The 27,738-nt window shown below is 40.0% G+C and overlaps 1 long non-coding RNA gene across 1 annotated transcript in view; it reads left to right on the top strand.

The window, feature by feature from the left end:
* Positions 1 to 11,946, top strand: part of LOC136057741 (uncharacterized) — a 101,979-nt gene extending 90,033 nt beyond the window's left edge. Inside the window, exon 3 of the long non-coding RNA XR_010623067.1 lies at positions 11,449 to 11,946. This is a non-coding gene — a long non-coding RNA (uncharacterized LOC136057741). The remainder of the gene's footprint in view (positions 1 to 11,448) is intronic.
* Positions 11,947 to 27,738: the final 15,792 nt, after the last annotated feature.

The following is a 27,738-nucleotide window of genomic DNA, read 5'->3' as shown; positions in this document are numbered from 1 at the left end:
ATGTGACAAGAGTGAAAGCTCAACCCTCAGCCCCCCGATATGCTTCCCTTCATCCCACCTTTGCTTTCCTCCTTCTGTTGATACCCAGATTCCAATGAAGGTTGGCCAAACTCAAATTAAATACTCTGCGGTTTCAGCCATCTTGGGAACCTTGAGTAAGTTTCATCCTTGTCTCTGCATGCAGCTGAGCTGCTGAGCTTGCCTGCTGTGCTGGTATCTGGGTGAGGTGTGGGGGGGTCCTGGTGCATGGGAACACTCTCTGGTAGACTCTCACTAGGCCCTGCCTCCCTGGGTATTAGCAGCATGGACATCATGGTAAGATCAGTGAAAACAAAGAGATGAGCTCTAAGGGGGACTGCAAAATGTACAGCAACATTTGACACTGACCAGCTCACAAGAGCATTTAGGCAGAATGTCAGCCACCAGTTAGGACACTGTGCCTGTACATTTCTTTTTCGCATTATACTATGACTGCATCATGAGTTGGAGTGGAACTATAACCAGCAAGCTGGGAAGCCGAATTAAAAAAAGTAATGAGTTTGGCTGACACCTATTAGGTGCAACTTTTTTCTCATTTAATGCACACTTTAAAATAAAATCATGTAATTCAAGACAGTTAAAAACAACCTTATACTCATACTACCAACTATAGTGTAGAGATTACACCAGCTATTGCCTCTTTTATCTCACAAAATGGATACTTATCTAGTGAAAGCAGGTGAGCAAAACAACATCTTCTGAGCTTCTCCTAACCAAAAATCATATGTAACAAGTCTTGGGAGTTCTGAACACCCCCAGACAACCCCTTTAAACAGTTCTTTCCCAAGATGACGTAGTCATTCTGGGATGAGTAACATGCATACACAAACTGCGGGTTACCTCAGAACCAGCACACAAAACATGAGAGCACTGTGAGTAATGAATGTCTGCTACGCTGCAGTCAGTCGCAGGAGATCTCATTCAAAATACTGTGAGATTAATAGGATTATGTATGTTTCAATTAAATTTATCTCAAATTCTATGCAGCCAAGGACAATTAAGTAGAAAATGGCTTTCTTGTGTTAAAAAAGTATGAGAAATCAAAATTCATAAAAGTAAAAATAAAATGGGTGAAGATTAATTAAACACATCCTTATCAATTTTAAACTATTCCAGATATTTCCCTTTACACCATTCAGGTTGTATCATTAGCCTGAGGTTCAAAGGAAAATATTTTTTTGAGCAATTTTTTAAGAAAACACTGATATACTTGAAAAAGCAGAAACATTTTCCAGTACCTTCTGAATCAAAGGAGTTTTGAGATGGAGCCCTCCTTGAATTTTTTTTTTCTTCCAATGACTCGCTATTTTAATGACAAAACACTATTTTCTCATGCAGAGCTCTGGACTAGTTAGTGTGTGTGTGGCTCTTCATTCCCTTGTGAATTCCAAAAGAGAGGACTGTTGTCTTGTCACACATTGGATCCGTTGCTTTCATGAAGTGATTAGATAGTTCAGGAGTACTTTTATTCTTCTTTATACGTCAAAAAAAAATAACTCACAGCATTGTGCACATAATGCAGTAGGGACACTAATGTCAAACTTAAAAGGAACATTAACAATAAAATAAGATTCATAACGAGCACGTGAAAGCCCTTGAAACTAGCTGCTCGACTGGCTGTTTTCTGATCCCCTGACCTTCTGCTCAGAGCGAGGGCAGAACTCACAAGCCTGTTCTCCATTCCCATCAGAGCTCAGGGGAACGCTCATGACCACAGCTGACCACACAGCCTCTGTGCTTTCATTCTAAGCCAAGAGGCCAATAGTTTCCTCTGTAATTGAGCTGAAGGACATTTAAAAATAATTAATAGGATTTGGTGCAACTACTATTATTTGTTGTGCTGTGTGCAGTCTGATTTTTATTGCCTGCTTCCAGAGCTTAAAGACTTTTCTTAGGAAAGGTTGAATACCAATGGTTCTGAAAGTAGTCCCAAGGCAAGGCAGAATATAAATAGCTCTGCAAGCATAACAAGCTGAAGGCTCCACTGAGGCGAAAGCACATCAAGTAATTAAAAAACACTGTATGATATAAATAGGGAATAGCCCTTTGCAGTTGCAGACCATATATATTAAGTATACTATCAAGATCCAAGTTGTTTTTAACTCTGATACTGATGGGAATAGAGCACAAACAGGAAAAGGGAAGGTACAGGGGGAACGGCTTGTTCCACATAGAACCCCTTGAGGTAGCTCCACCTGGTAGTGCAAACCCACCCACACATAGTAGCCCTCTCAGGCAGTCCTGTGATTCCTCCAAGTTTTCATCCATAACTCAATTAAATTTTTAGTCAGCAACCTTTTTCTTGCATGAAGCCATTAAAAAAAAAAAAAAAAAAAAGAAAGCATATTTTTATACTTCATGCAGATCATTTCACAGACCTATCCCTCCTGAATTATTTAGGACTCAGATAACTGCTGTTGCTTCTCTGATGGAAGATTAACAGATGTAGGACTGGGGTTTGTGGGACAGAGAAAATGAGGAATGACTGTGTGCAGGCTTGATGCAGCAGCTATTTGACTGTACACTGGAAAGCAGTGATTTTATTTTGCTCTTTTTTTCTGGGCCTCTCAGTCTGGGATTGACTTTCCCTCTCCACAGGAAGTCCTGACATGCAACCAGTGCAGAAAGCCTTCTGAAGTCTCACAAGCCCCTGAAGGCTGTGTGTATTTTCTTCTAAGTAGGGCCCTACCTGATGTTGCAGCACCATCCATCATGTCAGCAACCAGCACTGCTCTGGGGACATGATTTGTTAGTTAACACAGCCTTTGTTAGCTAGCTCTCCAGTAGCACACACTGATGGAGGCCTGCAGCCTTCAGGAAATTTCCAACAATAGGCAAGAAAGGTGAAAACTAGGCCAGGTGCAAAATGTACACTGATTTGAACCCATCAAAAACTTGGCTGATCCTATTCATTACCCAGGTGATGTTCTCTGCCATAGAAACTGCACTGTGAGGCATGTTACTTTTTATATTAAAATGAGATCATGGCCTCTTAAATCTAGTTTTCATCTCCATTTAAGCATATATAGAGTGCAGGAGCCCTGGATGGAAACCTGATGTATATGGACTTTTCCCTGTTTTTTTATTCCCTTATTTATAAATGTAAGAGCAAGCATAAATGCAGTACAAATACTCTAGCAACCGTTGTACAGGAGTACAAATTGGTATGCTGCATCAGAGGAATAAAGGAGAGGGCTGATAGAATGGGGAGGGTAATTTACTGTGCACTGGTCTCAGCTGCCAGTGATTGCAAAGGGAACTCAGCAGATGTTTTTTTGATAAAGGTTGTTTCTTGCTGCTGCGGCAGCAAAATCCATAGCATTATTCTGTAGGACTTTGCACATCATGATTCTGCCATTTCAGTTAGTCTTAACAGCTGGATGATAAAAAAAAAAAATTGTTCCAGTGGATTATTTGAAATTTGTCATGTTGATTTAGTTTCATTACTGTTATTAAATTTTATTCTGGAATGGTTTACATATCAAGAATGCATAATGGGTTTCTGTGTGGCCTGGGATTTATTCCTTGAATGAGGAAAGGACTCTACTGTGACAAAGTCATAAAGCCTTATTGACTTGATCCTTTGCCATAAACATAGGATTCGGGGAGATAGACTGAATATTAAATTGATATGATGGTTGTACTTTCATCAAGAGAATAATCTCTTCCAAAATAAAACCTCACAGTAAGACTAGACCTACAGAATTGTTTCAGAAATCTGCTATTCCCTGGCGTGAATAGGAAAATATTCTCCTAATTAAGAACTTTTTTAGGCAATAATGTTGAAGAGCACCAAAATAAATATGCATATTTAATGCACTATCCAGATCCTGAACCAAAATAAAACAAAATTAACAATGTCACAAAAATTAAAAGTGCACTGACATATGGAAGGGTCTAAACGAGCAAAAGGATGTTTCTAAGCAAAGAAATTCTGAACACAAAACAGCTTATCAAAATGGAAGCTATACTGAAAGACAAGATGAGCCAACTGAAATCCTGCACTCAGAAGATACGTTTTACTTGAATGCAGCTTTTGGATCCCTTCTTTTCTAATGGGAACACTTGCAACACAACAAACCTTTGGATTTTGATCTAAACGTTGTGGTGTAAGCCAGCACTCCTATGTGAGTACGGCCATTTTGCCACATTTCTGGAGGGCAATTTGCACATTGGAGAAAGCTGCCATGTCATAGAACGTAAATTATGCAAGACTGCATGTCACCTCAGAGAGATATACTCTTGCTGATTTGTAAATTAAAGACAAACCACAAAAGTTCCTAATTCCTTCACAACATAACTACTCACGAGTTTCTGCTGAAAGACTGCCATCAAAAGGCAATAAATCTTCAGGAAATAATATCACAATGCAAGCTTTTAAGCACTCATGACTTTTTCCAAACTTTCTTTGGTATATTTCTTCCAAAAGAAAGCAGATGACAAAATACTCAGTGGGACTGCTTTTGCGTTCAAACACTCCCAGGGGGTTCCATTAATTTGAGTTGTCTCTGCACAGACAGACATGAACAGAAATAGCTGTCCATCTTTCGTTAGGATCACCATGTTGTTTTTTCTCAGAGCACTCAGAAGAATTATTTGAAACTAGAGTCACTGGTAGGTGCATTTGCAATGCAGAAACACAGTGAGAGAAAATACAAATTAACACTTCTAGCTGAAGTGAATTTGCAGATCCAGGATGTATGAGGGTCCAGCTTGTATCCATCCTTGTCCTGAGAGGCCCTGGGACAGAGGATTTGACCTTTCTGCTTCTCTGCCAGCCTAGCTGCATGGCCAGGCAAAAACAGGTCTGCTGTGTAAGTCAGAGACCACCACTGAGATGAAGTTTCTCAAGAAGCTGAATCACTGCAGAGCATTACATTTATTTATTTACTGATGTACCAAGGAAAAACAAATCCCTGAAAAGATAGATTTTCAGAGCTGGCCTCATTCTGTCTCTGTTGATGTCAGCAACATCCATTGAAACAAAATGAATCCAATGTTGGACGATTCCAAAAATCTCACATTTTGTGAAGCACAAAGAAGTTTGCAGCAACTTCATTAGTGGCATTGCAGCTAATGAACAAAGCTCAGTTGGGTGCAGGGTGCTGGCTGGCAGCCCCGCAGTGGTGGCCGCAGCCTGGTGGCCCAGGGGACGTGCGTCATGGTGGGGAGCACCCAGCCATGCCAGTGCTGAGCAGCCAGCTGTTGCCAGGGGATACAGTGCGTGCAACAGGGGACCACGCTTGCACAACCTGGAACAAGTGTTTTAGCCCAAAAAAAGGGAAACAAATGAAACAGTAAAGGCTAAGTGTGAGAGATAATCAGATGTTAATATAACCACATTCCTTTCTAGTGTAATAAATAAACATCAGAAAACATGGCAAGCATGTTCCAAGTAACAGAGGGATTTTTCTAACAATAAATTCAGCTAACTCAGGTTCTGCTGTACAGAAACAAACAGGAGAGCCATAGCAAACCCATAACAATCCACTGGTTTATAGCAATGTGGCAAGTCCTCTGCAAGGGTGAGCCACACTGCTGGCTTGGGTCCCACTGCACCTCCACATAGCCCACTCATCCCACCCAAGAGTGATGTAAGCAGTCCACAACTGGGAGGAATTAAAGATTTATGACTAGATATACACTAACCACCTCTCCTGAGCAGCTGCACAAGGGAAGTAGCCCTGACCAACATCTATTTTGAGTGAAGGCAGCCAGCTAACCAGACAACATTTAAATGTCAGGTGCTCCTTCTTCAGACCACATGTGTTTGCACTGTTTTTAGGCGATTTCACTTTTGAGCATGTACACTGTGTGGCTACTACTAAGCTAGTCACAATTATATATATTTTTTAAAGGGGGGTAAATTTTAATGAGCACACATAGCTGTTAGCTTGACAGTCCTGTTTTCCATAAAACTCACATTCATAACAAGCAATAAAGTTGGAACTTTACTGCAGCATGACTCATGAGCCTGCCTAAAACATGGATCTGAAGAGGTCTCCATCAAAGGAAAATGTAGTACAGGCTTCATGCCAGTTCAGTCTTTTGTTTCTTTTCAATAATAGAGAGTGCCAACTATGATATAGTTTTATAGGAAGTCGTCTATTTTCTGATAACACTTGAAACTGGCCATCACATATAGGCACTCAAAAGCCAATATAGTTAATTGACATCATCTTCCTCCTTACTTTTAAGTGAAAAAGTATACATGTCTTGTTCTGATCCTGTTTCTACCTCAGTAATAGAAACCCTAGTTTCTACCTGGTAAATATTGATATTTACCACACTCTATATAAAATAAGGCATTTTTCTGCTCAAAAGGAAAGAATTAAATGAAAGCCGAAGACATGGCTTCTTAATGTGGTACTTTTTTGCAACACTTATCCATCTTTCTCAAGATTCGTGTGTAAGACACAAGACTTTAGCAGAACATTATTGGCTTATTCAGGCCAAACATGCTTTGATTTGAGTCCATTTGGCACATGCACCATGGATTCACAGCACATTAAAATCAATATCAGACTTTGCGTAGACTGTATTGAACTTCAGCTGCGTGCTGCAATGTGAAAAAAGAAGGACAAGATACAGAGGGCTGAAACAATTGTTCTGTCAATTACCTGGTCTACAGTGCACAGCCAGCATATTTGAGGGGACTACAGGTGACCATTATAATGTATTTCAGAGGAATCTCCCTTCTGAAAGAGCAACCCCTATCTGCAATTAAATTACTTGTAAAAATGTCCATAACAGTAGAAACTTAGATGTTGACAGAACCTGCCAGCGTCTCAGAAATATGACATATCTAGGAGTATATCTCAGAATGTCAGGAATTAGAAATGTAGAAGAATTATCAAATCAGATCCTGACAGTCCAGAATTATTTCTCAATGCTTTCTTATGCTTGCTTTTTGAGAGATAATCTTACTGTTAAAATAGCTTGGGTAAACAGAACAAGGAAGAGATTTGTCTCTATAGGTCTGATTCATGCCACACTGTCAATTTTACTTCTATCCTTTTGTTTGCCTGCCTGTAATAAGAGAGATAGCAGTATCTGTCTATTCTCCAAGACAGTTGTGCTGATTACTTATCACTTACCAAAATCTTTCAAACTGAAGAAGTGTCACAGAGGCTATATGAGTCATAATTTGGTCTTTCACTGCATCTCTTTCTTCCTTTTTGTGTTGAGAGCCAAGACTCATTTCTGATAGCTATCATGTTCTGCTCCTTCTCTCATCAATTACTTGAAGAAGTTACTGCCATCCAAGGTTATGTTTCTAATGATTTCTTTAGTTGTGTAATTTAGAATGTAAAATCACTTCATTTTATCTTATTCCGGAGATCACTAACTGTAATTATACATGGAAATGATGAAATGAAGAAACTAGATATACTCTCATCCACTTTCAAAGTCTACTGTAAGAATCCAGGTCAGATATGGTTATTTAGAACAATGAAACTTCATCAGGGGTTCATAATAATAGGACTTGCATCCAGTTATGGTGCAAAGGTTTGTTTATAAATATTTCATTTTCCTTTCATATACCATGGAACTATATATAAAAGAAATCATTCTTCTGACTCTTTAGCCAATCAAATGTTGCAAGTGAAATGAAAACATAGATATAAACAATTCCCAAAACAAAGGACATCTTTTCCCAAAAGCTCCAAAACCCCCAAATCAACTGGAAAAAAAAATACTACAAAACTTTGTTAGCCAGAGAGATCAAGGAGATTGACCTTGACTCTTTCAATGGCTTTGGTAAGTATTCTTTGAAGAAATGAAATGCTAGTGAGAACAGATCCTTTCACATTCACACACGAAAGGAATAAATGAAATGGCTCTGACAACAGGTTCCTTTTCAGATATTTCCTCAGTGGGAAAAACAAAGAAGAAATGCTTGGAGCACTGAGGGAGGATGGGATGAGAATTCCTTAAAAAAAAACCAAAAAACAAAAAAAAAAAACCCTGCAACAACTGAGAAAGGACAGACAAGAGAACACGTTAGGAAAAACTGAGCAACAAAAAAACAAACCCAGACAACCTGCACCATTAGGACTTACAAGACATTTATGTTCACCATGCATAAGCAAAGAACTGAAAGAAAGATAAAGCAGAGGGAAAATTGATATTACCAACTTCTACAGTAGCGAGGGTACTGCTCCCAGACACTCTTTTGTAAATGCAGTTTTTGTTCCTAATAGCTACTGCTTACTTCAGTGAGCTTTGGCTGTATAGTCTGTAGCAGGGATAGGGAACTACAGCAAACGTCTTGTATATCATCTTTCGTAAAGTTACAATGGTGTATCTCACAGGATCTTACCTGAAAAAGCAATTCACATTGACTTGGCCATTGCCATATGGATTTCAATGAAATTGTAATGAAATAACAGGAAATAAGCTGCAGTGTAGTAAGGTGATGGGAAGTGTCTCCTGGCTCCATGTGGATGACTGCTAGGAACAATCTGTGTCTGACTTATTAATGACCTGGAAAAAGGAGCGCACAGCTCTTTGATGAAACTCACAAGTACAAGTATGAAAGACAGAAAGATCACTGTACAAAGAAAATAACAGAGAATTTCCAACAGCAGATAGAAACATGGAAAGAGAATAACAAAATGAGACTCAGCTTTGAAAAACTGCAGGCTAGGAGGGGATCTGAGAGGGAATAACAGGAAGGAGAAATCTGGGCTGCAATAATGATGAAAGAGATCTGAGTGAGATACTGCATGCTAAATGACATGAATTGGCAACATGATACAGTGTGAAAAGGCCAGTACAATACTGGAAAGAGAAAACGGTGTCAAATCACTAAGAAAGATATAACCACTTTCTGCATGGGCACTAGTACAGCTCCATCTGAAATATTATATGCATTTCGGGATATTGACAAATTAGAGAGTTCAGAAAAGAGCACCAAACATGATCCGAAGACTAGAAGGATTGATTTATGAGGAGAGATTAGAAGAGTTAAATATATAAATTGCTCAGCTAAGAAATGATTAATGGAGGACATGATAACAGCCTACAAATATTTGAAGACCACCAGTGAAGGAAAGGTATTTTTCAGTGGGATTCACAGGGAACAGCTGAGAGTCGGGAGATGTGACTGAAAAGCCAAAACATGCACCAAGTATCAAGAAATGCTTCCTGAACATGAATTATGATAATCTGTGTGGAGCAATAAGGAGCTTTTACTTGTGGCTTTTAAATGCAGTATTGAAGAATACATCAGGAAACGTACATGCTGCAGTTTGACTGTCCACAACTAGAAAGGTGTGGACCCAGTGACCTCTCTAATTCCGTCCCAGCTTAGCTGAGCAGGATGCAGCCTGCATCTCTGCTTTCTCCACAGATATGAATTTGGCATAGGAGAAATGATGGTATTTGTAAACATGCTACATTCTTATTTGTGTTTCTCTCTGTGCTGTTTGCTATGTTGGCATTCATCAAACTGAAATAAACAATAGCTGCTGTTACAGAAGTACTTTTATTACTTGATGACTGTGGTGAAATTCTCAGCACCTGTCTTACCACTGTGTGGAGATAACAAATCAGCACCTGATATCCACAGAGTGCTTTCAGTGGCTCAGTTGGCTTTCTTGATGAGATATATTCAAGATAAATATTAGATGCCAGTGCAACTTTCTTCTTTCTAAGGTGAAAAAAGCCTGACTACTCTGGTTATGTTAGAAAGCTCATGGTTGGCTAACAACACCAGAGAACTGGTATAAGCACGGCAAGGTGTGGAGTCCACTACAGAGCATTATCTGGGGAGACATAACACCATGGCACGTGTCATGCAGCAGCAACAGAAGTTTAAATCTTGCAGCTCTCCTAGCTAGATCTATCTCCCAAAGTTAGATTAATTGTGAGTCTTTCATCTTCAGGCATCTCTGAAAGGCCTTATCTTTATCTCTGCTTTCAGAGGTCCATAAATTTCTTTGTGTTCAAAGGCTCCATCCCTTCCCCCAATCCCTTTCTAGTTCAGACATCCTCAACTCCAGCACAACGGTCAAGTCTCTCTGTATTTAATACCCTTAAATTATCTCCCCTCTTTGTACTTCCTTCCATGATTTTCACCAGTTTCCTTTCAGCACTGCACCTGCTCAGCACATCTTTGCTGAACTCTTTTGCTGGAAACTTCCTTGCTACCACAGACATTTCAATCATGGGTGTCAACCAATGCTGCTTTCATTTTCCCTGCTACATCTTGCTGGTCACCTGCCTGGGAGCTGCTCAGCTCAGAAAGCACCTAACTTCTGGAAACCCTAGCTATCACCAGGCTGACTGTAAATGATCTAACCAGATGGTTCCCGAGCCACCCTGGTACTAAAACCTAAAAGATTTAAAGGGAAAGTAAGTTTTAAAAATACAAAGTTTATTTGAATGCTTTTGCTTTTTCTGTGGACACCTTCCCCACCTCTCTGAAGGCAAGATTATCTGTAAGTTGCTGGCAATGGTTATGCTTAAAGTCTTCATGTGAAAAGATAGTATGAAATACATTCATTTTTGACACTTGCTTTCTCTCAAGTAAGGGATTTAAATAACTAAACTAAAAAGGATTTAGCTTATATCTAGATAGTTATGTTTTTCAGTATTGTTTTCGTACATACTGTTATACATCAAATAGGACTGATTCACCTGAATCAGTCTGTACACTAGGTTACCATAATTATGCACTATACCCATTTCAAAATTAGTTCCAGCTAGTTAGCTTCACTGCAAGACAATTCACACTGCCAATTGAGAATTCAACCTAGTTTGATGATGGATTTGTACAAACAGCAAAATCCATTATTTATACACTGTAGGAAAATAAACTCTGGCTGGCCAGGGATATGAAGCATGTGAAGGGTTTTCATTTTAGATGGTTGGAATTTTAAACTCAAGCAGCTTTTAATCAACATACCATTGAAAACGAATTTCAGCAAACACATTTCTTATTCAGCAGCAGTACAATGTAACTGAAAATAGAATCTCCAAAAGCTTTATGGTCTATTACTCAACATGTGCTTATAATAAATTAGATGTAAATAGCATTTATTGTGTAACAAGAAAAGCAAGAAAAGATGACCAATTTCAATAAGCCGGCAGGGCTGAGAAGACAACCATTTCCGCCCTACTGTTCTGAAATAATTTCTATAATTCAACATTTACATGTATCACTGTTCTCTATTATTGTCATGTTGCAGTAGCATCTAGACACTCAAGTCCCATCGTATTAAAATAGTTTTTAAAAATCTAGTTTATGAAGTAGGCACCACTAGGCTTTAACTATTAATGTAGACACTGGAATAAAAAATCACCAAAACAGAGTGGAGTTGCTTCTCTTCAATCTGCAAAGAAAAAGAAGACAAGCTGTTTTCATTTATGGCTCTGAAGATTATCCTATTCTTTATGTTTTAGGTGAGGACAGCTGTGAAGCATACACATCCTACAAAATGACCATGCTATGAAGTACAGATCTTCACCCTGGCAACATAAGAATAAAGAAGAAATAGTGATGAATTCACCCTGTGTATTAAGGACCTCTACCACCTCCTCCCATTAACCTCCACCTTACATCCTCATCCTGCACCTCTGCAAGATCATTTGTCAGTGCAATGTCATGGGATCTCTTTAGTGCCTCAACTCAGGGTGCTGGTTGGAGGCAGCTGGGTGCTCCTTCCATATAAGATGTTCTAGCCCAGGTTGAGAGGGGAAACCTGCTCTCTCTGGACTCTGTATCCCTGTGAGCAGAATGACAAAACATTTGCTGTAAAAGTTTGTGAAGAATTGCTGCAGAGTCATTTGGAATGGGCTACTTATAAGACTTCAAGACTGAGTGGGAACAAAAATCTCGCTGACACAGTACAAGAATTAATCATTTTGAATCATAATAATTTGCCATAGGGAAAAAAAAAAGGGAGATCAAAGGCAATTTTACAGGAGTGATTACTCTGACAGAAGTGGCATGTGGAGCTGTGGGTGTTATAGCAGGCAACGTGGGAGGTGCCAGCCTATGGGAAATGTGCATGTAGGGCATGCACTTAAAGGCAAAACATTCAGATGAACTTTGCAGCCAAACGGTAGACAGTATAGCAGCTGATGGCAATACAAGTGTTTACCTGACTGAAAAACAGTATGTGCTACTTCATGTTGGACAGTGATGTCCAAACCAATGCAGCACAACAATCTAAGTTATTCACAGTGACAGAAAAGCCAAAGGAAGAAGATGGAAGTCCATTACTGGGTAAAAGTATGTCCATTCAGCAGCTTCCTCAAGAGAATGTCTTCACAGGGGAAGCAAAGTAGAAAAACAGCTTAAGAAAAATCTCAGGATTTTCCATAGCATAGTGACAAATTGCACCTTTTCCAGTTTGTTAGCTGTTACATATATCTCCAGTAGGGAAAGGATCAGTGGTACATATTTATCTTTCTCCATTTGGATGAAAGTCTGTAGAAAAGCACATGCACCTTTTAGCACAAGGTGGCTGGTGCTGTATATTCCCTGCATCTGTTGCCAGCACAGAGGATAAATTTATATGGGATTTTGTTTAAAGGGAATGGAAAGGTGATTTACCCTATGTTGAACAAAAATGCTGAGAAGAACATGGAATGGTTAGCTAGGCACTGCTAAACCCTCAAGGAGGCATGAAGATATCCTGCATTGCCTGAAAATGAGAAGAGACACAGGAAAATCTAAGACTCATTACAGATGCCAAAATGAAACTAAATCAAGCAAAAACCTCAGGAGACAAAGGTTCCTTGAAAGCAAAGCAGGCTTTGCTTTACATAGGCTGGAAAAACAGAACTATGTACCCTGTGCTATTTTTCTTTCTTTGCTGAGCTAGCCCAAATAGAAGATATTACAGATGAGCATATGTGTCAAAAGCATTGGATTAGTTGTGATTTAGCTGACATAACTGTAAGTGACAGCAATGTTATTTAGTTTAAGTAGTTCGCAGTTAAGTATAGATTTAAACAATCTCGCCAATGGAACAGTTCCCACCCTAATACTTGAGTAGGAAATGGTGCCAGATTAATAAAGAGTTTATTGAAGAGAAGCGAGAGCCAGAGCCTGATCCACATTTAGAACAACTGAGTTTGAGGGCAGCATCGGTGATGTGTGGAGCTGTCACCTGATTATGTTTTTTTCCAGTGGAAAACTGAAATTCAAACTAGCTGCATTATTAGACACCGGAGACTTGTGGAAATGGAAGGTAAGAGAGCAAGGCACACTCTTCAGTTAAACTCAGTGTTCTCAAATCCATCTCCTCTGAGAATAAGGGTCAGAACTGATACCAAACTTAACGGGGATTTTGAGCCTTCCGGCAGTTACAGATGTGTGATTTTAAGAGTAATTGCTGCATAAGAAATTCCTTCTTTTTTTTTCTGCAACCCACACTCCCTGCCCACTGCAGACCATCAGCATACACCAACTGTGAACCTCATCCTGATCCACTCTTTTGACTCATGTCACGGTATTTTGGCATGTGTGAAAGGTGCAAGGGTTTCCTTTATGTGACGGAAATAGGGTCGGGAAAATCTGTAATGCACACTCATAGCGTACACCCCCTCAGGGATCTTTCAGGTACTGCATTTATGCAAAAACTTGTCTCTGTATTGAGAAATTGTATTCTTGAAGCGCAGTGCGATTTTAGAGGGACTTTTACATCTCATAAACGGCTCAATGGAAGATTAAGAAAATAGCGTGAAGTTGTCTAGATCATAAGTATCTTTATTTTACGGAATATACAACTGAAAACACATTTTTGGCAGACAAAATACATGAAATCTGAGCAGATACAGGAAAATTCTCTAAATACCGACGGCTTCCGTAGCCTCTGCCCCCAGGTACCGAAATTCACACTCCAGGAGCCCCTCTGCCAGCTCAGCAGAAGGCGGATGGACAGAGGCAGCGCCGGCCCGAAGGAGGTTTTGCTTTCTCAAGAAGCAAAGCGTCCCAGCGGCCGCCGCAGCCCCGCGCCCACAGCCGGGCGGCCACTGCTTCGCGCCGCCGCTGGGTGTCGCACACGGCGGGGGAGGCGGGGCGCGCAGCGTTGCACAAAAGGAGCGGCGCCGTTGTTTGCGGCCGCCGCCATCTTGTCTCACCGCCTCCTTACGCGAGGGGCGGGGAAGCTGCCGCCCCGGGGCGGGGTTTAACCCTCGGGTGCATGTCGTGCGTTAGCGTGCGTTTCGTCCTTTGGCGGCGTAACGGCGCCCAGAGCGTGGGGTGGGCGGCTGGCAGAAAGCTTTGTCCGTGGGTTGGCGTGAGAGAAGGGACCGCGCAGTGGCAGCGAGCGGGGCTGCGTGGGTTTGAAGAGCAGAACAGCGTGCCGCGTGTGCTTTAGGCTTTGGGAGCAGCTGATAAAATTTGCAGGGAAATTGAATTTGGGGGCACAGAGAAAATCAAATCAGAGACAGAAATAAGAATGCTGAGCAAGGGCTTGTCCTAGAAATCCTAGCTGAAGGCTGATTTTTCTGCTGTAGGAATGTCTGAGCACTCCCAACTGCCTGGAAACCAGAATCAGGAGAAGGGGAAGGTACTGGAAAGCACAAATATCCAACGGTTGTTCTTGGTTTCTTTCCTGGAAACCAGGGTCAGAGCTGTGGAAATGAGCGCACCTTCCTGGTCCTTTCACATGGCTCGATCCTTTCTGTTATCTTCAAAGCTGGCCCCCAGAGACGGGTGTTGAAGGTGCCTCTGGTGAGCATGTGTGAAGGCAGTGCCTGATGTCCCATCCTCAGGGCAGCCCTGTGCAATACGAGGCAAGGCACAGCAGGATCGGGTCCAGCACAGTGCCACGTTGCCATTATGGCATCCTCTCCTCATGAAAATGTCAGGGTTATTGGGAAAGGGGCAGTGTTGGCTGCGGCTGTTGGTTAGCAGCAGGCCACAGCTAGGTACATTCCTATGGCACTGCTATTCTCTGCCACTCACATGTGCAGTATTGTGAATGCTATTAAGAAGTAGAGAAGAAGGAAGTTAGGAGATGAGAAGTTTGTAAAAGTAACTCATCATGACAACTGCATGCAAAGGTGAAAGATATTCAACACCTTTGCCAGGTGAAGAGCTCACGTCTACTTGATATAAACTTTGATGTGGATATTTTGATGTTAAGAAGTCGACTCTATAAAGTCAGTACAGAATTAAGTCTTTTAACAGGAAAACTGCTCAGGCTCTATGAGGTCCCACAGGTCGGTGCCTTAACAGGAACTAGTGCTGTTACAATGATATGAAATATGATGGTTTCCTCTTCTGCCTATTTCCTTGTCTACTTAGTCCATGGACTTTCCAAAATAGCTAACTACAGCCCTTCATCAGAACTTACAGGGAGAGAAGTCTTCTATCTCCCTAATAAGATGAGACATCTGAAGAGAGGTGGGAATCCTCTTGGGAGCAAAGGGAACTCGTTTCAGCAAACTGCTGTTCAAATTCAACTTTAAAATTTTGCATTTCATCTGAAGAATCTACAGACATCAGCGGCAGCAGCATTTACAAGAAGCGTGGGCAGTCTTTGAGAAGAAGTCTAACAGTAGCAGCAGAGTCACATTGGGAGCCAGTTGCGTTGTTTGTTTTGTCTTCTTTGTACACACACAGGCGCATGCCCTCAGTAGTAAGCTGCTCAGGCAACATATCACTGACAAGTGTGCAATGACAAGCCTGTCTAGACAGGCTTAAGTCATTCCTGATGGTTATACCTGTGTACTTCTTGAGGTCAGTACAAGCATCTACTTGATAGAATTTAGCTGGATACCCGCTAGTTGAAAACAAGCAAACCAGCATGTTCAGTTGGTGTTGGTACCCACTGTAGCCACTAACCTGCTGACTTTCTGTAAGAGTTATTGGCAGATAGGTGTAACAGGCCATGGGGAGATATCAGATGCATACTAGAAGGAATTTGTGAATACCGGTGTTTTCCTTTGTTTTTATGTTTTGGCTAATCTGCCACATGTAACAGCTTTACTGATTTCTGTGTTTTAAGAATGGCCAATGTTTTATGGATGTTGTAAAGGTGTTGTATTCCCAAAAGTTGCTGTGTGCATTGTGTTCTGTGGCCCAACACAAGACAAAAAGAACTAAGAAGTATCCTGCAGCTGCTACAACATGAGACATACTGAAGCCAATCCATCCTTCAAGAATATGTATCTCTTTCTCTACTTTGTAAATTCGATGAGTTCAACAGAGAGCTGTTCTTCTTTGGAGTGTTCATCTATTCTTTGTATGAGAACTTTTCCATAGAATAAACAAAACATGAACAGCAGCAGTGTGACTGTTCACCCAAGATGTGACCATACTGAATCAAGGCAAGCTGTGGCAGGTAGGATGGCTCCTGTGAACTTCTGCTAAGCCATCCAGTACAATGGTACTGGTGACAGAAATCGTAATGCAAGATACTATCTGTCTGTTTTATATGTGTGACCATCAGATGATAACACGTTCAGGCTGCTGAAGTGAATTTGAACAGGGAAGTGAGATTCCTTTGCCTGTCAACCAGCAGTTGTAGTCATAGTCCTGGACACAGTTGTTCTAAATAAAATCACAGATGCTGAAGTCTTCCTCTGCTCTGCTTCTAGTAGCAGAACATAGCTTGTGGCAGCTGAGTTTCTGGTGCTTTCAAGCTGATTTTGAGGGCCATATAAAAATAAGTTGTTTGTTTAACCCAAGGTAAGCAGAGAAGGAAGTCTTTCACACAAATGGTAAAGATCCTCAATTCAGGCCCTTTAATGTAGCAGAAAAGAGTCATAAATGTCTCAGTTTTGCAGTAAAAGGATTCCTTTGATGTAGAGAATGTGGAATAAGCTTTGTAGGTATCTTCTAAACGCCAGTACAAGATAGGTGTGCTGAGGAGCATGTGTTGTAGATGGAGGTGCTGTGGAGTCCAGACTGTGGGGAGGCTTGTACAATTCAGTTTGGCATCTGCATGACTAAGGTAACATAGCAGATTTGGTAGAGGCTTCATTATAACAGACTGTGTACAATGGGGAATTTTGTTAAGCTACCTTACACTTAATTTTTTAATCCCCTCACAATAATTTCATATATATTATTTAAAGATAGCAAAGATGTTAACAGTACCCATGTTCCCGAATCAACTGCAGTTCATTCACACAGAAACCCTTTCACTATCAAGTAGACTTCAAATGAGCTTGTTTTTCCATTTTATTTGGTTTGTATTGAGAGCAACTATTCTGGGCTGTTTATAATCAGTTTTATTCTGTTCTCAACTACTAGCTCACTGTTTCAAGTAAATAGAATGTCGTTTGTGTATTGTTTTGGAGAATTATTTTTTTTCCAACATTTAGGATGTGCATATCTTTTTTTTATACCACAGGTAAAATCCAGCCTTTCATTTCTGTTGGAATGCAGTTGGCCAACCTTCCTTATCCTCTAAGTCACCTTAGAGGGGATGAAGGGGCTGTGAACTTTGCAGAGGTTCACAAGTGGCACTTGACATCCCACCAGTCTGCTGCAAGGTAGGGTTCAACTGGGCTGGACTGGGTTGGAAGCTGAATCCTCAGATAACTCATAAATGTTGGAGTGAGGGGTTTGCAGCCTCACTCTCTGCCTCCCATTTTTCGGGGTTCAAGTTAATCAGTATCTCTGTAGAAGTACAGCAGTGCCCTGGTTACATGGTATAACCCTAATGTGAAAACAGCTTTCAGGCCATGAGAGACAGACCTTAGGGGACTGCAGCCGTATCTATGACAGTGGAGATGTGTGGTTTTGGCTCAGTTCGGACCCTATTCATTCATATTAATTTTTTGAAAGCTTTTGCTTTCATTAGCAATATGTGTTGAAATTCTAGTGTCTTATCAGACTGAACTAGCCCAGTTCAGCTTCTAGAAAGAGGTAGCTGCTGAAGCATACATTTTCCACTTATACAAGGCTCAAGCTTCAAATGTGATAATGCTTCTGTGTCATCTGCTTCTTCAGCAATGGAATATTCCATAGAAATAACGTGATGTGTGTAAATTTCCATTAAAGCATGTTAATCCTGAGCACAAACATCTGTCCTGAACTGGTCTGCCCTGGTCCATATGAGTGGTATAGAGGCAGTCCTGCTTATAGGGAGAGATCCTTTAAAAAGGAACAGTGAGAAATGTAACCACTTAAGTGTTGTAGGGAATGCTGTGTAAAAAATCATTTGCATTCCTGCCCTGCAGTAATGCCCTTATTTCCAGGATCTGCAAGACAGCACAATAACTGGCACAAAGCATCAAAATCTTTTTTGCCATTTTGCAAAATACCCTGCTTTGTGCCAGTGACGGAAAGCACAAGAGGAAAAAATACTTCCATCAGGCTGCATACAAGTGCTTCCTGATATATTTAGAAACAAGTAAATGACAGAAAAATGCAGAATATAGTTAAGGTCCCTTATTAACACTTTGTCTGAGTGTAGAATAAGGAAAAATGCAAGACTCTGCAATGAATACATGAATATTTAACATCTGAATGAAGATAAATTGAGGAAGTCTTTCTATAAAGACAAACAAATACATCTTTATTCTTTATAACATAGGCAATAGGTTCGCATTTCACATGGCCAGCTATGCTTTATGTAATAGGGTGAATATGTATTGCTAACTGTGTGGATACTGTGGATTGAGAAAATATGTTTTTAAATTTCCATAATGGAGGGAGGCAGCATGTCTGAGGTTACTAACATTTTAGATTATTATTACTAAAGATATTTTTTACATCATTAGTTTTTAATATAGATGCTGCTTGTTTCTGTTTTACAATTCAGTGTGAAGGGGAGACTGGAGATACAGTGCTTGGTTGCACAGAATGTAGTTCTGCTCGAATTAAGCAGACATTTCACTAATTTTTACATGTATCTGGTAGAAACTTTTTTTGATGTTTTTGTTTAAACATCCATCTGTACCAGACTTTCTGCATGTAAGGCAAAAGCAACAAAATCAGCATACTATTTTTTTTTAGTGCATCCATTTGGACAATTAGATTTTATTTCTATACTGACATTTGTAAAGAGAAAGTGAACATTATCTGACAGTTTATAACAAGGATTTGAGTGCATTTCTTCACCTCTATCCTTTACCCACACAGACACAGCATGGGTTTGTTGTTGTTGTTTTTTTCCCCAAAAGAGAGGAGTGTGTAATGCAGAGATAGTATTACGTAAAACTGCTGTATGAAGTTTGTCCACTAGGTGGTCCTTAAAGACATGTTTAAGGACATTGGCTCCAATTTTCATCCTATGAATGGAGTCCTTCTTAAAGTAGTAATTCAGTTAACAGTGAGTAGCAAGTTAACTCACAGAAGCAATCCCTGGTTACGAGAAGAAAATCCCATTCGTAGCTCACGTACTCTGTTCATATTCTGGGGACACTAAACACTTGGAAATAATGAGTTTCGTTGGCACTGGGATGATGCAGGAAAAAGGAAAAAAATACCGTAGTAAAAAATAGGCAAAATGACAATATACAGTACTGATGGGAAAATAACTAAGTACTTGCATTCCTAGGACAATGCTTTTATTTTGAGACTACTGGAGATCAAATCTGGGAATCTACTGTGTGCCAAAGTCTTCCTGTAGAATGTGGACCTCCATCAAAATTGGGCTGGCGTAAAACTGCTCTGAGGTATGTGCAACAAGAGACTTCTCTAGATAGCTACATCACACAGAGCTACTTTTGTTGCTTGTACTAGCTATTCCCAGACTTGAAAAAAGCATCATTACTATAGGTAGCATGTGCAGAAGGAAACTCCTTACCATGAATGTTGTGGGATGAAATATGTTCTGATAACATCCACTACAAAAAAAAATGTATCAAGAACAATAAAAAAATTCTCACAGTTCTGAAATTTAGGTGAGATGAAATTGAAAGAAGAAATATAGCGATGTATGCCTGTTGAACAGGCAATGATCATGTGAATGAGGTAAAAATGTTCATGTCCATCTCTCATACATGCCAAATGCTCTTGTAATTAAATCTAATTATACAGCAGACACATTTTCCATTTTTCAGTAAATAAATGTAAGAAATTAAACTTTTGAAACAGATTTTTAAAGTTATATTCTTATAGTTTATTATAAAAAGGGAAACTGTGAGTCCGTGAAATAGATCTGCAGTCATTGTGTTCCTTTTTTATTATATTGCTGTAATTTTTTAGTATAGTAATGGTAAATTTCTAAATACACTGTACTAAGTACCATATTCATTTTTCACTTAGTTCTGATTTCAAGGGTGCAAAGCATGATTCCGTTAGTCATTATCGATTCTTACAGAACATAGCATGGTCTCTTTGTTAATGAAAGGAAAAATAAGAATGAAGTTATAGAACGTAATGAGGTTTAAAAATGACACTGCTTTGTTTTATAGCAGTTCTCCTGAAAATCATGCCAAGTTTGGCAGTTCTAAGCTTTGTATTGCTTTCAGTAGGAACTATGCCTAGTGAAAAAAACGATGTAACTGAAACTGTAGAAAGACAGGTGTATGAGAACCGTTAGGTCACAGCCTGAACTGATGATTGAGCACCTGGTGAAGGGGTGTGACCAGCCCTGAGAGCACAGGTGCAACCAATTCATGTGTGACCCTGAGTCCACCTGTCCCTACTCATTTAAGGGCTGGCAGCCAAGGGGGAAGCATATCTGCTAGGAGATCGCCTGCCTTGAGAGTTTCTAGGGAGTCCTGATCCTTGGAGAAGGTAAGCTGTTCTTTTTTTATTACTGACTGTGACTGGGAGGGAAGAATACATTTTTCTTACTACTATTTCTGATATCAGCTGAGCTAAAAGGTTGAGTCTAGTTATAGTATTTTCTCAGCGTGCTTTGTTAATGTAAGGAGAAGTCACCACTTGCTCCAATGATCTTTTGATAGTCCATGCAAGTTAAGTGTCGTAGGCCACTGGCATTTAATGTGAGTGGTTTTGAAGACAAAGTGAGCCATGTGGTGCTGTGAGTGAAGGTTAGGTTGAAAGAATTATTTAAATTGGCATTGAGTCAGGACTGAAGTTTACACAGGACTTATAGGAGATATCCATTTATTCAACTTGTACCTTGTAATAGTTGATTTTTTGAAGGAGAACTGATTAGCCCTGAGCGAAGTAACTGGAAAGGTACATCCAACAGATTCACTTTTGATTTTCAATATTCTGGTACATGTTCAAAGTGGAAGTATCCTGGTGAAGTTAAAAATTACAAAGCCACAGGAAATAAGGAAAAACACTTTTCCCCTTTCTTTCCTGCAAGAGAGGTGTTGTTCCTATTTGTTCAAGTCTGTATGTAGTAAAAACAAGGTACAGCCTTTAATATAAGTCTTTTTCACAGTACGCTTCTGAGTGGAGAACTATTCTCCAACTTCAGCTCCTAATTTCTTCTTCTTGCCCCATATATAAAACAGCTGGGTGTGGTTGTCTGATGAGACCAGCTGTCTTGGTTGCCCAGACTATTCACCCCTTCTTGTCTTTTGAGTTTCCCTGTGGGTAGGGAACAAGGAGTGAGGTGAATAATTTTGTTTTGGTTTCTAATGGCTGTTTTAATCCTAACATTTCTAAGTCTCTTAGAAACTGAGGGAGTAATGTGTTTCTTCCATCAGAAAATCTGAAAAGATGTAACAGAGGAGAAGCAACTTGGGACACACGCAGGTGTCTCTGAGCCAAAGCTGGAAGAGGGGTCTTTGTAACTTTGTCTTAGCATGAGGGAAAGTTATTTTAGGCAAATAAGTTATGGGAACTGTAATCTAGTTATGGTACAGAGATGTTCCATAGAAAGCTGGAGAAAATAATCTGAGTGTCTGTCTAAAGGGTCAGTTAAAGGAATAAGGCAATTGAGTCTACAGGACAGAATTTGTTTGAGCATATGCTGTGCTTAAGAATAATATGAGGAATGAATGAAGATGTTTCCTAGACGTATCTCACAGTTGCTTACTCCAGTCATTTGAAATGCTGGTGACAGCATCGTTATTGAATGTGAGGAGGAAGGCCAGATTGGAGAGGATTTTAGGTGGAAGTGGTGTCAGAAAGCTACGTTGTGGTATTGGTAGCACAGAATGAGCTTAGAGATTAAACAAGAAGTTAATTGTTGTGTTTATGTACTGGATGTTTTGTTTTTAAGACAAAGGTTTTTCTGTATTTTCTTCAGAAAAGAGTCTAAGGGGGAAGAAAAAGTGCAGAGTCCTGTGGGGAAATCTCAGGGGAGAGAATGGGAGGAGGTCATGGTCTGGAGATGCTTGTCTTCTATAGACACTAAATGGAAGAGAAACGGAGAACAATCACTGAAAGCAAAGTAGTGAAACAGATAAGGGGGAAGATCAAGCTGTGCTCTCGTCAACTCTCTTCTGAGATACTGATAACAGTCTTGTGCAATGAAATGGGCAGTTGAGTCAGACAAGGATCTGAGTTGTGGTCGCTAAGGTTTGCAGTCAGTAAACTTATTTCTGTTGGGAGGTGTTCTGTTGGGACAAGACCAGGAGAGAATAGTTTTTAGGTGGGAAAAGCCATTCTAGGCACATGCTCTTACCGGAGACATTCCTGAGCACTAGATCAGGGTGGAGGAAGCAGATGTTTGAGGGACTTGGCAAAGTGGACAAAAATGTTGAAGCACGGAAGAGCTGAGAGGGGGAAGGAGTGAGCAGCACACAGTGAGAAGAATCTTCCTCAGTTTGAGAGGTCCTGAGATCCAATCCAAAACTGCCTGCCCTTTGCTGAACCTAAGCAGGTCTTACTCCCGAGAAATGTCCATTAGGAAAAGAAGCAACATATGTCCAAACATAACAAGGCAACTTAGCATTTGTCTGGAAGAATAATCATAAGGGTAGTCCTATAACTGTCAATGCAACCGATTTCATTAACAGTAAAGAGAGCCACACTGGGGTGTTTGGGGAGAGAAGGCATCCAGAGAATGCTGTTTGATTCCTATGCTTCTCAGCAGAAATCAGCTTCCCATTGCAGGGGGTTGCAGGCTGAGCAGAGAGGAGGAAAAAAAAGGAGGAAGCCCTGGCAGCTTCAAACAGTGCAGTGAGGTAGAATTGAGCTGGGACTTAAAACAAGAGCATCCAGTGGTCAGAAAATAGCAAGTTTTTTTTCACCTTGTGAGGTGTCCTGCTGGTCCACAGTAAGGCTAGTTATGGGGAAAGTTAAATAACCATGATTGCAGCTGGATTAGGTTGCCTCTATAAAATAAGAGACAAATGGTCTCTACTGACATAGAACTGTTCTTTACTTTTTTTCCTGTTTCACAATGTGATGCTATTCCTCAGCAACATGTTTCCCATCAAATGTGGATTCCCATTTTATGAACTCTTCCTCATTTTAGTAAAAGAATCATGATTTGGCAAGATTTTCTAGCACAAAAGTTAAATCTGGCAAGCACATCTGTAAACGTTCAATGCTGCTTGACACAAGGGAGTTCCATCTGTGAATGTTACATCTAGGAATCAGATGCTGAGATGGGGCAGGATATTCTCAGCACCTATTTATAGAGAAATGTATGAAGTGCTATAAACCCTGTCACGTGTGACCAAAGCCATGTGACCCAGATAGTGAGCATGAAAATATGTTCACATGCAAACAGCTTAAAAATGAGTATAATTGAACATAAAGGGAATATCACAAAACATTGAGTCCCTTGTTATTTTGTAGTTCATTCAATACAGACAGGCCACCTTATCCCTTATGTTGCTGGACTTTAGTCAAACATACTGAAAGACACACGTGAAAGGAAAATGCTTTCCTAAGGAGAGAAGCCTTTTGTGTATTCACTTTGTAGTCTTTAAGATATGCAGTCCAAAGTAATTAATGACATCTTAGACAATTTTTCATGTGAGGATCCAGTGTGTCGTACAGAATTTCTTATTCCATGGTCCTATGTTATGCTTGTTATTTTTTAGTCCCAAGTATCCTTTATTATGTGGGTGTTTTTGTTTATTATTTTTTTTTTTAATAAAAGAACGGCTTTGCTGAGCTGTGCTGCTCTTAGCATTTCTTTTCAGGGAAGCTGAGTAGGGATTGTAAATCCCCTCCTCTCTTTGCCTTAAGCTTTTCCCGAAAGTAATACAATTTCTGTGGAGTCATGGTGGAGCTGTGATTAAGTCTGGTTTTGCTGCTTGAGAGTTCTTCCAAGGAATACAACTGAAAGCAGAAGTCAGATTGAATAGGCAAGTGTCTGTTCTACTGACCTGTTCTGCTGGTGGCTGTAATTTATGAAGAAAATTGATAGAGCAAGTGCAATGTTTCATTACAATCCTAATTCTAAAGTGATATTTAAGCTACATTGAGATGTACTGTTGCATATTCCCTTTCCCTCCTTGCCACCTCTCTCTCCAATGCTTGTTCTCTTCCATCAGCCCCCACCCTCCTCCTCCTTTAAGAGCCAGTTTCAAATCAAGGCTGGGGACTCACCGATGCGTGGCTCCTGTTATCTCTGATGTCAAAGTGCTGGAAGAGTCCTGATGTGTTCCGCGATCTGGGGTTTGCGTATTCACACTGAGATAAGTTATGTAATGCCTCTGCAAAGCATTATAAATGTGGGCCGTGGTCTCTCTCACCCTTGGAACTGCAGTCACAGAGGAATTGCTGTAACGCTGCTACCCTCAGCTTGATGAGCTTAAGCAAGGACTTGTCCAGGCAGTTTGCATGCTAGGCAAGTTCGAATGACAGCATGAGTTTAGACTTAATGTAAGTGGGACTGGGATGCCTCTGGGTCCTCCCTGCATTTATGTTTTTTGCGTAGTTTGACTTTTTCAATGAGGAACTCCCCCAAAACAGATATATAGCCTGACACTTAAAAGAGTGGCAGATGAGCCTTTGGAGTCAGCTAAAACATTTGTGGGAGTCTGGAAGCACTTTAGAGGCTGATAGATAAGAAGTTAGAAACATCTGAAGCTTTGAGGAGGAAAACAAGATTTATGGTGACTATGAAGAGCAGGAAATCAAAACTGTTAAGAAACCTGCTTCAGGTCATCATAAAGTTCTGATCCCTAGTTTCACATTAAGGAACAGAATGCTACTAGAAAATCCTGCCTGCGGTAATAAATAAAATTAATAATTAGCTACTATATACTGCTTTTCATCTATAGATCTCTGTGATAAGAAGAACATAGTGAACGTCTAATTTATTGCAACTAAATAGTTGACTGTTAAACATTTCTTTTTGTGAGACTGTAAATTCTACCTGTTGACATAAGCTCAGTCTTAGCTGCTTTCTGGGCTGGATTGCTTCATCATTTGGAATTAACTCCTTGCAGACATTTACAAGAGTTACTGTTTCTTGCAAGCGTATTATGAAAAGGGGAAATCCCAAAAGAGAGAGAAATAAATTGGCAGAGTACTTTAGTGCTAATTGTAAGCATGGCCACATTTATTGTTATACAAATCAATTAGGACTCTATTTTGTGAGCCTTAATTGAGGGAATGTGCCATTTATCTCTTTTACTGCAAAATTTCATCCTAGAGCATGCCATATTTTAATCACATCATTTGTCTACTACTCTTTTTATTTTAGTACACACTGAAAATGTAAGACCATGTTATAGGGTGTACCTACTTTATATCTTCTAATATAAGTAATAAATTCTGAAGGTCCTGTTGAAATAAAACACTAGTGAAAATTCTTGTATTACTTACAGGCTTTGGAATTTGCTCTCTGTTTAACCACAGAATTTGGCTTTAATTCTGAAAAATGATAATTTGGAGCTCCTTTGTTTTCCTTGTCCCAGCAGGAGACCTGTCACAGGAGGTTTGGGTTCACTTTCAGATTTGTTTTACATTGAATGAGGTTCTTTATAATTGTCCAAAAATAGTTGCCCAAATTATGAGTTAGTGTTGCAACACTCATTTGCGTTATATATATCTATATATGGTGCACATGTAAAAAAAAAACTTCAAAAAATAAAAAGAATAATAGCTTAATTTGCAGCTGACAGATTTTTGTTATACTGCAAGTGTGAAAAAGGCGTGCAACATTAGGGCATGGTTTTTGTATATTTTATTCTGAGGAAAGTCTAAAGGCTGTCCTTTAGTATAGTTTGCTTGAACAATTAATAGAGAGGAATGTCCCTAAATGTGGCTGGAAGCTTCACTTGGAAGCAGGCTGATATTGATGTCCTGTGATAGATCTGATGTCCTAGTGCAGTCCCAGAAAGTTGTTTGGTGACTGAGCTGCTGAAGCTTCTACTCAGAAAACTGTGGAGAAAAGGCAGATGGAAGCTGGAGCTCAAATGTTTGATTTACGTAAGTCATTGGTATCTTTGCCAGATTTCCTTTTAAAGTCTGATGGAAGTCATATGAAGATGTATATCATCTTTTTGAATTAAATATGACATGAAAACTGGCTGGTGACAATGCTTAGGCTTATTGTGGCCTTGATCCAAAGCCAAGCAGATGTTTTTGAAGAGTTCAGATACAAATAAACTTTGAAGCTCTGAGTCGCATTAGTGAAATAAAGGTGTGTTAATGTGCTTCATCAAGGGAGGACTTCTTAAATAATTAGGCCAAAGAATTTCCCTGGCCACTCAGTGACATCATCCTGGCAACCAAAATGACTGGGCTAACAAGGATAGCTCTAAACATGTTTTTCCTTGTTGAGGAAGAGCTAGCTAAAGGAGTGAGAGTGGCAGGGAACTCAAGGGAAAGCAATGTCTGTTGGAACAAAAGGAGAGTGAACGTAGTGAGTGATGTTGCTTTGGTGATCTTTTTTTGGGATGGGAGAGAAGGAATTTCTAAAAATAGTAAAATATGGTCGTCCGGTGCTGGCTTTTGTTACCATCACCCACTTGAGTTCTGCTTTCAAGATTTATTATATCACTCTTAAATCTCTTGGAGTCATTACAATCTTGCCTTTCATCTAGTCTATATATAAATAATTGATCATCATAAGGATTGAAAACTGTGGAAATGAAGACAGCTTAACACAGATATTCTTTATGACATCAATTACAAGGGGAATCATTTGATGAGAACAGAGAATGTTTCAAATGGTACAATAATTCTGGCTTCTAAAATTACTTTGTATTTGAAATGAAGTGTGTATACTGATTGGTTCTGTTGCCAGGTTATGGAGAAAGTGTATTATGGTTCAATGAAAAAGATGGTTAATTATCTGCATGCAGGGCTTGCTTCACCCCTCCCTGCTACTCTTCTACTCTCGTACAACTCTGTTGAAGTAGCTGTGCACAAGTGGAGTAATGCAGTGGTGAATCAAGCCTCTGTTTTGCAAGTAATTTATTGCAAGCATTACCAGTACTGAGAGGGGAAACGTTCAAGCATGTTCATTGTTGAGATTTAAACTCCCGGAGCTGTGTTCAGCTGGCAGCAGTTGCATGTCACAGGGTTAGACACTGAGCACAGCAGCTATGACAGTAGCTGAGCACATTTATTGTATTAAAACCTGGTAGCATGCTAAAATACTGTAAACATTAGCATTAAGTGAGTTGAAAGGAATTTGAAGTTCAAATGTTTTTTGGATGCTTTATGTAGTGTTGACTGTTATACATTTGGTTAACTGGAGAGGACACTTCCTCTTCCATGTGTTAGTTGTCACATTGATAATGTGTCATTTCCCCATTCATCTGTTTGCAGGTGACACACGGCTTGGATCAGTATTCAGACTACTAAGGGAAGCAAAAGCAAGGTGTAGATGTATTCATGGAGTGCTAGGAAGTGCTCCTGGTTGTCTGGAGTGTTCAGCTGCCAGGAACACCCTGAGTGTATGCAGGGCAGCAATGCCATCTTATATAACATATCAGTGG

This window comes from Cyrtonyx montezumae, unplaced genomic scaffold (genome assembly GCF_038088225.1).
Source record: "Cyrtonyx montezumae isolate F1298 unplaced genomic scaffold, pur_monq_1.0 scaffold_7, whole genome shotgun sequence".
Classification (NCBI taxonomy): domain Eukaryota; kingdom Metazoa; phylum Chordata; class Aves; order Galliformes; family Odontophoridae; genus Cyrtonyx; species Cyrtonyx montezumae.
The sequence above is the reverse complement of the archived record's forward strand: the minus strand, read 5'-3'. Positions and strand labels throughout refer to the sequence as shown.